General features: G+C 35.8%; 1 long non-coding RNA gene across 1 annotated transcript in view; it reads right to left on the reverse strand.

Moving 5' to 3' along the window:
- Window positions 1-6,115: 6,115 nt before the first annotated feature.
- The window catches only part of LOC130049798 (uncharacterized), a 4,619-nt gene continuing 34 nt past the window's right edge, over window positions 6,116-10,700 (reverse strand). Inside the window, exons 1-3 of the long non-coding RNA XR_008798134.1 lie at window positions 10,081-10,700; window positions 8,178-8,230; window positions 6,116-6,639 (exon numbers count right to left, since the gene is read on the reverse strand). The exon at window positions 10,081-10,700 is cut by the window's right edge and continues 34 nt beyond it. This is a non-coding gene — a long non-coding RNA (uncharacterized LOC130049798). The remainder of the gene's footprint in view (window positions 6,640-8,177; window positions 8,231-10,080) is intronic.

Raw genomic sequence — 10,700 nt, forward strand, 5'->3', positions numbered from 1 at the left:
CAGAAAAGCTGATATTTACAAGAAAACTTTCTGACATAGTGCAGATTCAAGTTTGTTCAAATAATGGCCCCCGGGGGGTAGGATGGGGCCACAAGTGGGAGTTTCAAAGTTTTACATACAAATATAGGAAAAAGCTTAAAAAATCTTCTTCTCAAGAACCATTGGGCCAAAGAAGTTGACATTTGCATGAAAGTTTTCTGACATAGTGTTAAGATTCAAGTTTGCAAAGGGTAGTTTGGGCCATAATAGGGACTAAGGTTTTACATGCAAATATATATGGAAAGTCTTCAGATATGGACCAAGGTGACTCAGGTGAGCGATGTGGCCCATGGGCCTCTTGTTATATTTACTTTTGAGAAGTCAAACCGTATAACAGTTCTTTTCCTCCCTTGACCTATTTTTACTTATTAATGATGTGCATTTGTGTCCTTTTTCTTGTAGTATTTGTTTAGATTTTCGTCAGCCACATTACGGTTTGAAAATCCTGTGCACACAGGAACATGTTTGTGTGAACAAAGGGAACCACGGTGATCTCGGACTTAATTCCCTTTCTTTAACTCGTAACTTGCAAATAATAGAAGTTATGATGAAAATGACTAATATTTGTTATAATATATGTATCAGATTCCCCCCCCCCCTCAAGAAAACAACCCCCCAAAAATGTAAAGCAATAAAAAAAGGGAAAATATTGGACTTGAACTCGGAATGATGTATAGTTTAAGTGTAAGATTACTGAACACCTAAACCACTAGGCCACCCAGGCATGTAAGTTTAAAGGTTTAATGTTTGACAGGCTGCTAAATCTCAAGGTAAATTTTGAGGACGATATTTTTATATTTTATCCGTTTTCAACAAGAGGGCCAAATTTCCTCAAACAGTCAAAATCAAGTAAAACAATTTCAGTGTTTTATTTCTGGTTTATGGTGGCCTTTTGCAACAGTTTGCAATTTTTTATGCCCATTACGTTACCTCTACTATGTTTATGCTTATCAAATAAAGATACTATCAACATATAGATATCTTTATTAAGTAATTTGGGTAAACACAAGTATAAACTGACATTGTATAGCAGAATATTTGTAAAACATGATATTCAAGAAAAGGGTATTTATATAGGCGAAATTGCATACCAAGTACGCAATACCCATTTCAGGACTTCTGCAGCCCTGGAGCCTTGGAGTTAAGTCACAAATTGACTAATTTTCAAAAAATATTCTCTGCAATTCTAATATATAAGGAAAGCTATTTACATCATCGTGTAAAGCAGGAAGGTCTCTACCAAAATTATGAATTTCATAATCCCCGGCGTAGAAGTTTTCACTCCAAGGTGAAGTCAAACCTGGAATATAGTGGTTATGTGTAAAACATTTAAAAACTTCTTTAATTCTATTGATACTAAATTAAAACTAAATAAATATTCAGAAAGCATAGACGGGGCACAGGTAATTGACGGGTGTGGGTGTTCAGAGGGCTCGGACTGAAGTAGGGGTAAGAGCCACAAGGTCGGCACAAACAAGGATGCTGCCAGGGACAGATGAGAAATTATGCGGTTGGGCGGAAGGCACTGAGGCAGGTGTTAGTCACCAGGGTGGTGGTCTGGAGTACACCGGGAATTGTGTCGGATGCCATAGTGAGATGACTTCTCGGGGTATCTCTGGCTGCTCTCTGGGTTTTAATGTTGACATGGCTGTTGATGCGTTCTGTGATATGGATGATGATCCTCCCACGGTGTCCGAGTAATTTTGTCACTGATGTTGAGATATGTGGAGATGAGTCAGGTGTCTGGTTTAAGCACGGTTTGGAGCTCCGTCTGGTATGATCGGTATCGCTTGTCTCTCGGCTCATGATCAGTTGGGTTTGGATGGTCGGACCAGTAATGCTGGACAGCGGGATATTGAGGCAGCCCCGAATTCCATCCTTGGGTGCCCGTCACGCCCCACGTAACGTCACTCCCTAGAATACCCCTGACACCCGGCGACCCCTCATCCCCGACTTGGGTAGCCGCCAAGCTTTCCTACCCGACTGTCTTACCCCAATATAATGTGTCATCAATCATTGTTTGCAAATATGATATCCTCAAATTTAACAAGGTTCGACATTAGCGAAGCGAGGAATTTTTATGACATTTACAAGCATTTTTTAAATAAATAAACCTTCACAAGCATTTTTTTTTAAAAAAATAAACCTGACCATGATTTACCTCTCTAATTACATGCACTTTATATTTCAATGCTATGACAACTACTTGTGCCCATCAAGCGATTTATCGCATGAACTTTGAAATGTAGAAAACGCCACTGATATAATCATGTAAGAATAGAAGATGGGTTTTCTCTAGTATATCTTAAAATAGTCTTAATTTTGTTTGAGGAACATCTGCATAACGGCATGGATCTTGTCGACACAAAACAGATTTGTTAAGTGTCATTTTTACTAATTTTACGTTAATTCGCACCCCCACCTCTAGATCGCCACTGACCGGGCTTTATATTTTCGCGAAGGTTACACAAAGCAACGGAACAAGAAGGGGGGATTTATTTCAAAGATGTAGTATATAAGATACGTTCAAGCTAATGAAACACGGAATTTAAGACGAAGTGATATTGTACTGCACTGAATTTAGAAAGAAAAACAGACAAACAAAAACCCAACATCTTAATTTCTAATAAATGTGATACTAAATATACTTGACAAATAAATATAAATAACATTTATAATTTTTGGGCTGGAATTGTATTTTGTTCATGATAATGCTCAATTCACTCTTCAAAAGTTGTACAATTAAAAAACAGTGACAAATCGCATAAATGAAATAATTTTTTTTGATCTGCTACCATGGAAACAAAGCCCGGTGGGTAGTAATTTTGTATGCTTTCTTAAATCTTTATGGTCCAAATATTATGTTTAAAGTGAATTTTTTCTGACGTAGACTTTGCAAAGCTGTTCAATATGCATTTTTTTGCTGCGATGGCAACCCAATTAAATTTTATTCAAGATATAAGAATTGCTCTTTTTTGTGTTTTGAAATAAAAAAAAAAATTCTATCAATTAGTATAATCTTATAGATAATACTTCTTTAATAAATTCTAACAGCTTTTTACCCCATAAGTTTGCCTCGTGTACTTTTTATACCGCTAGTATTCCCTTTTGTACAAAGATCCCGAAAATGTAAAACATCTCAAAATTAAGCCCTTCCGGTCAAAGAAACGACACGAGAATTTTTTTTACCTCAATTTTTGAAAGATAAATTCCTACTGAACATTCTGATATACAACATGACTTTGTTCGCTACATAACAAAATGTCGCAAACCTTACCGTAAGAGGAATGAGAGTACCAAACCCCGTATGCGTAACCCGGACGCAGTTTACCCAAGATTGAGGGGAGGTATAAATGTGTAGGTGTTGAGTGATTGGCTAATATCAAGAGTGAAATTATTTGGAATTGAAAGAAATATTATAGAGGTTCAAATTGATTGTCAGGATGAAAAATTATCGCACAAAATCGAGAAATGACTGAGGAAATTACCATGGTAGGGGTGTGCTTAAAATGAAGTGTGTAATTTACTGCAGATTGCTATGTGTTGTAAAAAAAAAAAAGTACACATATGGCCTATAAAAGCCACGGGACCCTATATATTTTTTGTCATTTTTTATCAACACTTGGAATGAACTTTGAAATGTTTGCGGTCATTTGTTTAAAATCGATATAGTTAATTAGTGAGAGGGCCAAAGGTTAACATTGAGGTCTAAGGGAAATGAATTGGTACTCTTTTCCCAATTGAATTGTTTTAGTGAATCAAAACTGATTAAAGTTGAAACATTGGTGCAAGCAAAAATGTTGGGAAGTGTAAAAACGAAATATTTTCAAAAGAGGTGTTCCAAATAATCCTTTTGTTTAAAAGCGCGCAAAAATTACAACGCGAAAATTTATCAAATTTAGAGAAATTGGATCAAATTCGGAGATGAACGCACTAAGTGAAATGGATCGTTATAATTATATGAAGTAACTACTCACTGCTAGCTCAGTAATGCAGCCAGTCTTTTATAAGATTTTAACTTTATTCGCAATACCAAAGTCAACAGCAGGCAATATAGATTTTAGGCTTGTCCGATCGTTTGATACAAAAATACGTTTGTCCGATCTTACACTTCGCCTCAAATATAAATTCTTTTCCGTGACGTTGAACGTGAACATTTCTTACATTAGCAGTTTCCGTAATGTCACGTGGCAAATTTGTTTTTAAAAGGGGGATACATTTTTCACAATGCAGCGCGAGTTATTTCCCCCTGAATACAGGGGACGCACAACAAATATAGTCTTCAAATGATAGCGTCAATATAAGGATTTACTATATCTGATTGTAATTTAGTGCCAGTTAAGGGATTTTTCTGTAATTACTGAAAACTAATGTGACTGCAAAATAATTTTATTCACGGATCTTATTTTTGTGTTCATTTGTGTGATTATTTTACAGGGAACTTTGAGTCATGATGTAACAAACTCTGTAAATATTAGTCATCTACTTATTTAAATCAGGATCAAGATATCTTTAGCACATCATCAATTCTTCATTATTAATTTTCAATAATTTGGACGACCAAAACACAATTAGATATGCAGAAATTACATGTGCAACCAACGCATGTACATTAATTATAGGATATCTAGAGGGGTACAGAGGTTGCAGCACACACACACACACACACACACACACACACACACACACACACACACACACACACACACACACACACACACATACTTGTATACACCTGAAACTCACTACACATGACTTTACTCCTGAAAGTCACTACACTATTTTCTAAGCATGTTGGAGAGCAATTTTGAGCAAATTTGTAAAAGAGGGCCTGCTCTAATGTGCCAACAGGGTTTATTACCCATGAAATCCTTTTATTAAAAATTTGAAATTTCACCTGAACTCCACTACATCTGACCACGTGACTCTTCACTGACACACACATGATTCTCACTACATTGTCAGTGTTGATATACACACATGAAACCGACTACTTGCGTTAAATTATGAACTTACCTGTATTTATCTCATCTCATTAACCACTCGATACACATGTCTTTACTTTGAGTATTTAATATTGAGATTCCTGTCATACACGTGTAGTGGGATGTTAGTAGACACACATGAAACCGACTACTTGCGTTTAATTTCGAATTTACATCTATTTATTTCCTCTCATTAACCACTCGATACACATGTCTTTACTTTGAATATATTCCTGTCATACACATGATTGATTGATTGTATTTTGCTTAACGTCTGGCTCGAGAATTTTTCACTCATATGGAGACGTCAGTCATACACATGTAGTGGGATGCTAGTAGTGTATTTCAATAACCAGCCAATCAAAGTTTTGTAACAAATAGAATTATTTTCTAAAAATATTTTTAATTAGGTAGTTGACACCAAGATTTTTGTAGGTTCCATTAATCACAGGCAACTAAAGTACGGATATTACTACCCCCCCCTTTTATAAATTTTTCGTGACAATAACTCTGAAATGTGTGAATTCCATGTCTATCTCATCCCTCTTTCAATTTATGTAATCATTTGATGCTTTTTGTAAGCTTTAAAGATTGGGCCTTCTACCGGTTTATTTTATTATACTGGTAAGGGGGGGTGTAAGCCTAATACCCCATACTTCAGGTGCCTGTGCTATTAATTGGCCACGGTAATGTACTTTTGAGGAAAATTGCAGTTGACCCCTATGCTTGTGAAACGGGATAGCACTACATGGCTATCCCACTTCTGACACCAAAAATGTGCAACGGGATAGCGACACTTGGCTATCCCACCATTGTCACCAATTTGTAACATGTAGCTGTCACCCAGCCAAGTGCTGATCACGCTCGCTGTTGCTTAACTTGCATAATCAAGAGAGATTCTACCACATCACTAGAAAAGCTAGCTCTCTAGCGAGGCAGTATAAGTTCCCTCTTATACTGTTCGCTACACTTATATTACATGCATTTAAGCATAAATTCTTCATTTTCTGGCAAAGCTATATAGGTCAAGTACATAGTAGACATTTCCATTTAGAAAGCCACCATTTCGAGACTGAATGACAGGACAAGTATTGAATCTAGCATTATATTTAATGATGTAACTTACGGGTTCATCGTACAATTGCAAAGAATCACAAACAACTTCTTTTCAAATGTTAAGTCCCAGTTATTGCATCTACATAATTATGCAGTGCATAGAAAATAATGTATATTAAGCAAAATCGGTTTTACTAGTGATTACATCAAATAAATTTATACATATTACACACATTAATACTTTGAAGTTCCTCCCTCATTTATCCCCTTTCTTTACTTTTTGGGAGGAAAGCTAAAACTCTAGCTACTTCAATTTCTGCTTTGTGTGCTAGTTCAAGATGTCTTGCAATGTTAGCAATCATCTTATCACAAAAAAGCAGGCATGCAGTTTGTTAAAGTTTCCAATTGAATTTTTGGGAACACCTTATGGCTTAAAAAGAAATGTCTTTTTCTTTCTTTCCAGAGAGCATGGGATAGTTTTCACTCTCTATGCTACCGTAGCTTTCTTCACTATCAGATACTTTTTCACTTCCAGGATCAATGGTAGGACATTCTGAAACTATAATATAAACTTTGTTACTATCAAGTACAACAAGCAAATTTATAGAATTTTACTTTCCTTACTTCATAAAACAATTTCCTATACCTTTATTTTGATCAAGACCTTCATTACAAAAGGGGTCTTTATTTGTAATAAAAAAACTTAAAGTACAAGCAAAGTTTTAAACCAAGACCCCAAATACTATTTGAGACATCATTTAGAAACTTTGAACAAGAAAATAATATAGGACGTAGGACATGCGTAGGAGATTTAGGTATTTTTCAAAAATCAGCAGTTTCATGCCAAAATCTCATTAGGGTCCAGTAAGATAATGTGACTTAAGTAGTTCACATAAAAAATAATGGGTATTTGTTATTGGTATATAAGGAATTTGCAAAGATCTTATATGCTACTTGAGATATCATCCACAAACTACATGTTTTCTACACTGTGTAACATCACAACATTGGCCTTTAAGCATTTGACTTAAAAACAAGGGGCCCATGGGCCACATTGCTCACCTGAGTCTCTAAAGATTTTTCCTATATATTCGCATGTAAAACTTTGATCTCTATTGTGGCACCAACTTACTCCCAGGGACCATGGTTAATACAAACTTGAATCTATACTATGTCAGGAAGCTTTCATGTAAACATAAACTTTTCTGGCCCAGTGATTTTTCAGAAGATTTTTAATGATTTTCCCTATTATATAATATATTTGCATGTAAAATTTTTACTACCTACTTCAGCCCCATCTTACCCCTGGGGACCATGATTTTAACAAACTTGAATCTGCACTATCTCAGGATTCTTTCGTGCAAATGTAAACTTCTTTGGCCCAATGGTTCTTACGGATAAAATTCTTAAAATATTTTTTTCTATTTATTAGTTATGTAAATGAGTTTAACATAATTGAATCTGCACTATTCAGGAAGCTTTCATGTAAATTTCCGCTTTCCTGGCCCAGTAGTTTTTGAGAAGAAGATTTTTTTCCTATATATTTGTGTGCAAAACTTTGATCCCCTGTTGTGGCCCCATCCTATCCGGGGGGGGGGGGGGGGCCCTGATTTTTACAAACTTGAATCTGCACTATGTCAGGAAGCTTTCATGTAAATCTCAGCTTTTTGCTGGCCCAGTGGTTCTTGAGAAGATTTTTAAATGACCCCACCCTATTTTTGCATTTTTGTGAGTATGGCCCTTCATTTGAAGAAACTTGAAAGTCCTTCACTCAAGGATGCTTTTGACCAAGTTTGGGTATAATTGGCCCAGTGGTTCTGGAGAAGAAGTCTAAAATGTAAAAAGTTTACAGACTTATGGACAGATGACGGACAACAGGCGATCAGAAAATCTCACTTGAGATTTCAGCTCTGGTGAGCTAAAAATAAAGGCCGTTCTAAGTCATGAGGATAACACCTACAAAGTTTTATTCCAAGTTCTTGAGATATCATCTGAAAAACCCTTGGTTGACTAACAGATGGATAAATGGAAAGATCCAATTTAATATCCCCTTCTTTCGTGCAAGGTGTGAGACTAAAGAAGATGAAAGGCAATTACCTTCTATCATGAGGTCACTTTCCTAAAACTGTCAGGAAGATCATCTTGGTTTTCTATTGACAAAAAACATTCAAGGAATAAATACAAAAGCTACCTGATTTATATGAGTATAAACTGTATTGGGGCAGCTTATGCTTTAAAACCCTGAAAGCAATATATATTTAAGTGTGAAATGTTCGTGCTAGTATAAACTATATTTTTTTTACCCAAACAAATAGGTGTTACAACCAGAAACAGTGTTCGAAATTGGTTTAAAACTTGGTATAGACCATTGGTCTATGCCAAAACAAGATGACATAGACCTAATGAAATTGGCATAGACCGCAACATTGAAAAAAAAAACCCACAAATTTAAAACATTGTCATTTACTTCTAATGTACTTAGCATATTTTCTTTCCATTTCCATAACAATGTCCTTCTTTCCTCATAACGTTTATCAGAAGTCGACTTTTGGGATAACTATTGTTTTAGACCGAGAAATCGGCATGGACAATTTCGTCTATCTTAATTACAATTGGCATAGACCAGTGTCATTTGACATAGACTCGGTCTATCGGTCTATGGTTAATTTTGAACACTGCAGAAATAAGAGGTCCATGAGCCACATCGCTCACCTGAGTCACCTTGGCCCATATCTGAAGACTTTCCATATAGATTTGCATGTAAAACCTTAGTCCCTATTATGACCCCAACTACCCCTGGAGGCCACAATTTTTGCAAACTTGAATCTACACTATGTCAGAAAGCTTTCATGTAAATGTCAACTTCTTTGGCCCAATGGTTCTTGAGAAGAAGATTTTTAAAGATTTCCCCTATATTTGTATGTAAAACTTTGACCCCCCCCCCACTTGTGGCCCCACCCTACACCCCGGGGCCATGATTTGAACAAACTTGAATCTGCACTATGTCAGAAAGTTTTCATGTAAAAATCAGCTTTTCTGGCTCAGTGGTTCTTGAGAAGAAGATTTTTTAAAGTTTTTCCCTATATATTTGTATGTAAAACGATCCCCCTTGTGGCCCCATCCTACCCCTAGGGCCATGATTTGAACAAACTTGAATCTGCAATACGTCAGGAAGCTTTCAGGTAAATTTCAGCTCTTCTGGCCCAGTGGTTCTTGAGAAGAAGATTTTTAAATGACCCCACCCTATGTTTGCATTTTTGTGATTATCTCCCCTTTGAAAGGGACATGGCCCTTCATTTGAACAAACTTGAAAGCCCTTCACCGAAGGATGCTTTTGGCCAAGTTTGGTTGAAATTGGCCCAGTGGTTCTGGAGAAGAAGATAAAATTGTGAAAAGTTTACAACAACGACAACAACGATGACAGACAACGGACAAATGTTGATCAGAAAAACTCACTTGAACCTTCGGTTCAGGTGAGCTAACAAGTTATTTACACAATAAAATGCTTTCTTTGTTGTTTCATCGGGTAATGAAGGTAGCTAGCATTGCAAAAAAAAAATTCATAACCCGTGTAAACGGGTTATGTAAACTTTTTGTGCAATGATTGCTACCTTCATCACCCGATGAAGCAACAAAGAAAGACATTTTATTGTTCATATTTATATTTTGTTGTATTGTTTTCAAATATAAACTAGATTGAAGTACTAATATAACATATAATTGACCCATTTGTTACGTTAAACAGAACAGCCAACGCACCCTTTGACCTTGATGACGCCCCATATTTGGTAATGATTACACAGAAAGGTGGTACAAAAAAACTGGATCCAACAAGTTTGCAACAAACATGCTTTCATTGCTCCAGATGAAAGCAATGTCAATTTCAATAGAAATATAAGAGAAAAAATTCAATGAATGTAAATATATGTATATAAGATTGTTTTGTTTCAATTGCTGAGTACTGCAGTACAGGGGAAAATGACTTTAAAGAGATAATTACCTTCAATTAGAGTCTGAATCACTGTCGGAGCAGTGGTCTGGTTCATAATCAAGGTCCTTCACTAAAAAAATAAATAAATGAAATTGATTTAAAGCTATATACATGTATTCCATATTACAAAGTATGTTTGCAATGTTGGAAACCAGACCAAAATTTTGTCAGTATAAACTATATAAAAGAGACCTTTCTGACAAGTGTGATGAATCATTATTGGTACTGTGGTTTCATCATTATTCGTTAAACACCAGTTCCTTGTCAAGTGAATTCCTTGTCAAGTCGATCACTCACTCTCTCTTTCAAAACGACATGGATTTTTATACACATGTAGTAACAATCAGGTAAAGTGTCAAAATTTACAGAAAAGAATGTCTGAAATACAAGCTGATCTCTTTTACTGAGATCTTTTTTTCTCTCTCCATTTCTGATGTCTTTCTTCTGTAGTTGACCACAACTTTGTTCATACATAAAAGCATATAATCCTTCACATCTTCTGTATCAGAGTCACTGTCTGAAAAAACCAATCTATGCCAGGATATTTGCGTTAAAATTCCACAGAGGTATTACAAATGCAGCCATACTTTTTTAATATGTATACTTTCTTCTCTTACTCTATTTACATT

Source organism: Ostrea edulis, chromosome 8 (assembly GCF_947568905.1).
Source record: "Ostrea edulis chromosome 8, xbOstEdul1.1, whole genome shotgun sequence".
NCBI classification, from domain to species: Eukaryota; Metazoa; Mollusca; class Bivalvia; order Ostreida; family Ostreidae; genus Ostrea; species Ostrea edulis.